This window comes from Triticum urartu, chromosome 3A (genome assembly GCF_056163025.1).
Source record: "Triticum urartu cultivar PI428250 chromosome 3A, HENAU_Tu73, whole genome shotgun sequence".
NCBI classification, from domain to species: domain Eukaryota; kingdom Viridiplantae; phylum Streptophyta; class Magnoliopsida; order Poales; family Poaceae; genus Triticum; species Triticum urartu.
In genome coordinates this window covers 701,169,504-701,174,862 of record NC_141875.1, presented here as the reverse complement: position 1 = coordinate 701,174,862, position 5,359 = coordinate 701,169,504, and the positions used below count along the sequence as shown (strand labels likewise).

Below are 5,359 nucleotides of genomic sequence, written 5' to 3'. Positions count from 1 at the left end.
ATATATAATATTCGAGATGATTTATTCGAGATTATATATATTATTTGAGACGATGTATTCGAGATTATATCTATTATTCGAGACGACGTATTTGAGATTAAATCTATTATTCGAGACGATGTATTCGAGATTATATCTATTATTCGAGACGACGTATTCGAGATTAAATCTATTATTCGAGACGATGTATTCGAGATTATATCTATTATTCGATATTATACTAAATTGTTTTATATTTCTTTTGGCATAGTTAAATAAAAGCTATGGCGGACAATACCGACAGAGAGAGAGAACAGACCATGTTCGATATCATACGCGGGCCAGATGATGATCAGAATGAAGAAGAGTTTGACGGCTCCGAATTTCTAAACAACACCGGAGAGGGTGATATGATATTCGATCGCGACGACCGAGAAGATGAAGTCATGAACTACGACGAAGAACATGTTGATCCTGAAACAACAAACACCGGCGAGGTATATATATTTATATAAGCAGGAATCTAGTGATCATCGCATGTTTTAAATGAGTTGAAGATATATTAACGAATCGATCTTTCTTCTTACAGCCATCCGGATCGAGCAAATCTTCAGGCAAAAGGACGAAACGAGGCCCGAACAAAAAGTTGAAGGAGGGCTTAAAGTACAATATCGAGGCATTCAAACCTAATGGCGAACCATTAGCGCCTAAGAAGATTGCGGACAAGTTCATTCGTCAGTGCGGAGTTCTTGTGAAGGACCAACTCCCGATCTCCCTTCAAGAATGGAGAAAGCCAGCAAATCCACGTCCAGATGTTACTTTTGTCGACGATAATCAAAAAAATCTGCTTTGGGATACTCTCATGGAACATTTCACCCTACCAGATAATTTCACAGAAGTAGATATGCGGAAAGTCAAGGACGCTGCTTTTAGGAAGATGGCGGTTGCATTCAAGAACCACAAGAGAATGACGTGGGAGAAGTACATCAAGGGAGGAAGGAAGACTCCAGTATTCGTGGGAGAAGTACGTCAAGGGAGAAGTACGTCAAGTGCTCATTGGGACGATTTCGTGAAATTCAAGGATTCAGAATTAGCTAAGGAACGGTCGAGAATAAATAAGAAGAATGCCAAAAAAAGGATAAGTTCCATAAGTTGGGGCCAGGTGGCTACGCGGTGGCAATGCCTAAGTGGGATAAGTCCGAGAAAGAGATGGAGGATGCAAGTGTCACTCCGGTTACTAAGAGCTAGCCCCCCAGGTGCAAGACTTGGTTCTATGCGCATGGGGGGAGTTGGACCCGAAGACAGGCAATGTTTCGACGAAGGCATGTCTGAACGGAGCCGACGATGCGCTACTTGTTGCAATAGAAGAGGCTCGATCGGGGGTGTTCCAGCCCAACAGAGAGAACGACGAGCTTACGCGTGCCCTGGGAAATCCTGAACACCCGGGAAGAACACGAGGCAAGGGCGCTCTTCCGTGGTATGAGGGGTTTTCGGACTGGAACGCCGACTACAGAACCCGTGCGAGAAAGAAGATTGCGGAGGAGAAGAAGAGGAAGATGGAGGAGGAGCAGAGGAAGCGGGACTATGAACGCCTTCAAGGCCTAGAAGCAAGTCAAGCGGAATTGGCAGCTAAATTCCAGCGGCAGCAGGAGCAGATCGACTCACTTAGCCAGCAAAGGGGGTCTCAGCATCTGCAACAGCTAGCGGATGATCCAGCATTGGATACCACCGCCCCATCCATGCCGAGAAGCAGCGTGGGTTCCGCCCCCGGCGACGCAGTAGTGCTGGATAGATACCCCGTGGATGACATCACGGAGAACACTAACTGCGAGCTACACTTCAAAATGAAGAACATATCCATGAAGGTGGCGGACACAGTTGCTTTGTCAGATTCCCCCGAGGCAACCTTCCATTGCAACCCGATTCCAGCGGGCTATGCTCGTGTCTTGGTTGATGAGGTGGTGGATCCATATTCGGAGCTACAGCTTGACATTCCTGGAGGTGACGACGAGCACACATTGGGAGAGGCCATACATCGTGTCATCCTATGGAGAAAGGATTGCATCATCTTTCAAAGGCCACCGACACCGCGTCACCCGACTCCTCGTCGAAGTCCGCCACCGAGTCAGCAGACTCCCGCTCCTCCAAGTCCACCAACGCGTGAGGCCACTCCTCCTCCTCCAAGTCTGGCAAAGTGTCAGGCCACTCCTCCTCCAAGTCCGACACAGCGTCAGACGTCCACTCCTCCTCCAAGTCCGGCACAACCTCAGGCCACTGCAAGTCCGGCACAGCTTCAGGCCACTGCAAGTCCGGCACAGCTTCAGGCCACTCCTCCTCGTCTAACTCAGCCCCGTCAGCTGTCTCCGCCGCCTCAGCAATCGCAGAAGAGACACCCCGCAGCTATGGTGCGTAGCGGTACGAGTCGAGTTCATAGTACAGGAAGTACAGGCAGAGGCAAGCGATATAAATATGGTCCAGACCTCACTACTCCTCTTCCTGTGAGGGCTTACGACAGGACCGAGGAGGAAACCAATGCCATAGTGCAGGCAGAAGTCGACGCCCATTTTGGACCGAAACCGCCACCGCCGCCAAGGGAGAAAGTTCCTGTGGAAGTAGTTGACCACTTCATTCGTATGGCTCAACCACCAGCTCCTAAGCCTGTTGACTCAGACTATGAGCGCCACATCAGGAAGTTACATCGACGACGTCTACAGAAGGAGGCGAGCTCGAGCTCGAGCAAACAACAAGCAGCTGTCAAAAAATGCGGGAAAACCGTTGCCCAGCTGGGAAAACAGGCGGCGCAATCGATCCCCCCGCTTGTTGTGCCGCCAACAACACGTGACAGTACGCGCGCCCAATATTATTGTGGCCAAACAGTTTACGTTCCCGAGGTGGGCGATGTGGTAATAACCCAGGAGCATATAATGCAGGCTGAAGAACTCAAGATCACTGTTGGACAACTCCTCGAGATCGAGGACATGCCTGGGATTACAGAGGAGGAAATAAAACGGAAATATGTCCGGGGCCAACCTTTGGTCGAGCCAGAAGATGTCAACAAGCTCCCAACGAGAATCTATGAATTGCATCAATGGTACATGGACATTACCAAGAGATCCAATCGAGAGTCCCTCATGGTGGATGTCAAGAAGGATGATTACTACCATGAGAAAGCTGTGGCCGTTGAGTATTCTGAACTGTTTCAGTTATACAATCAAGACGCACTCGACAAATATATCGTCAGTTGCTATTGTCTGTAAGTGATTTCTTTCTGTAATTTAAGTCTCAAGCTAGCTGTAGTGATCCTTTTGATCAATCATTACCTGTAATTATCCTCACTATATTCTTTTCTGTGGTATTATGCAGGATGAAGATGTATGAAATGAGAAAAGGTGGACGCTATGGCATTGGGTTCATTGACCCAAACACCGTTAATGAATACACATGGAAAATGAACAAGTATTATGAAAAGCAGGTAGAGGACAGCATGCTAGAGTTCTTGAAGCGCCTCAAATACAATGAAGATATACTACTTCCTTACAACTTCCAGTGAGTCACACTTTCTTGTACTACAAATTCTCTGTTTTTGCCTACTAGCTAGCTACATGTTTTTGCTTACATATGCCTGCTTAATTAAGACATGCAAACGTGTGTGCATGCAGATTTCATTGGATCTTGTGTATCATTAAAGTTTACGCCGGAACAGTTGAAATACTGGACTCGCTACTCAAAGCAAATAGTGACTATAACATCTTGTTTGGGATAGTCAACAGGTAATTTCAATCATTATTAACTATATATCTCAGCCTATTTAGTTCGTCATTTCATGATATGAACTATTTAATAACCCCTTTATTCATTTTCTTTGTCGCGGGCAGGGCTTGGGCAAGGTTCATCAGCGTCACGGAAGGCGAATGGAAACCAAAGCTGAAATGGTTTCGATCCAAGGTAAGTAATTAAGTAGTACTAGCTAGCTAGCTGCCGCATCTCTTTAATTATCATGCTTGATTAATTATTATCTGATCAAATTAAATTCCATTCTCGTAATAAAGGCCCTGAAGCAGGCGCAGGGGACTGATCTGTGTGCATTCTGCGTTTGCGAGAACATTCGCATGATGGCGTCCGAAAGGAGCAGATCTCAAAGACAGGAATGGGTACGCTTGTCAGAACACTATTCACAATTTTTACACCATTATCGGTATCTAGTCACACAACTAATACACATGCATATTGATCTCCTTCTTAACAGTTCACAGAGGTGCGGGACAAGCTCCTAGAAACGGAGCGCGTAGAAGCACTTCAAGAGGAAATAGCGGGATTTTTGCTCGACCAGGTCATAAATCCGAAGGGAGAATACTATTACCCGCTACCGCCCTCATGAACCACTTCCAATTGTCATCGTGCTCCGAAGGCACCAATTAGGCTAATGCCACTGGCTCCGAAGGCAACATGCATATGTAGGAGAAATTGTATATAGCTATACATGTGCGTATGTGTAAATTAATATGCATGGTGGTTTGTGAGACATTGATGATATATATATATGATTGGTTCTACTAGAAATTCTATATATATATATATATATGCATAACATGTACAATGTGTAGTACCGTAAAATACCAGCAAACGAAAAAGAATTAAAATGGAAAACACAAAATTAAATGAAAAAGAAATCATAAAACCAAAAACCCCACAACCATTTCGTACCGGTTGGTGTTACCAACCGGTACTAAAGGGCTCCCGGCCCCCGGAGCTGGCTCGTGCCACGTGGATCCCCTTTAGCACCGGTTCGTGCTGAACCGGTACTAAAGGGGGGGGCCTTTAGTGCCGAAACTTTAGTGCCGGTTCCTAAACCGGCACTAAAGGGCCTTACGAACCGGTGCTATTGCCCGGTTTTGCACTAGTAGAGGTATCTCTGGGCCCTCTCGGTAATGCACATCACATAAGCCTTGCAAGCATTGCAACTAATGAGTTAGTTGCGGGATGATGTATTACAGAACGAGTAAAGAGACTTGCCGGTAACGAGATTGAACTAGGTATTGGATACCAACGATCGAATCTCGGGCAAGTAACATACCGATGACAAAGGGAACAACGTATGTTGTTATGCGGTCTGACCGATAAAGATCTTCGTAGAATATGTAGGAGCCAATATGGGCATCCAGGTCCCGCTATTGGTTATTGACCGGAGATGTGTCTCAGTCATGTCTACATTGTTCTCGAACCGTAGGGTCCGCACGCTTAACGTTACGATGACAGTTATTATGAGTTTATGCATTTTGATGTACCGAAGTTAGTTCAGAGTCCCGGATGTGATCACGGACATGACGAGGAGTCTCAAAATGGTCGAGACATAAAGATTGATATATTGGAAGCCTATGTT

General features: G+C 46.0%; 1 long non-coding RNA gene across 1 annotated transcript; it reads left to right on the top strand.

Moving 5' to 3' along the window:
- Window positions 1-3,853: 3,853 nt before the first annotated feature.
- LOC147981855 (uncharacterized) lies at window positions 3,854-4,452 on the top strand. Its single transcript, XR_015599948.1, has 3 exons — window positions 3,854-3,924; window positions 4,029-4,130; window positions 4,226-4,452. It is a non-coding gene; the product is annotated as an uncharacterized LOC147981855 (long non-coding RNA).
- The last annotated feature ends 907 nt before the right edge of the window (window positions 4,453-5,359 follow it).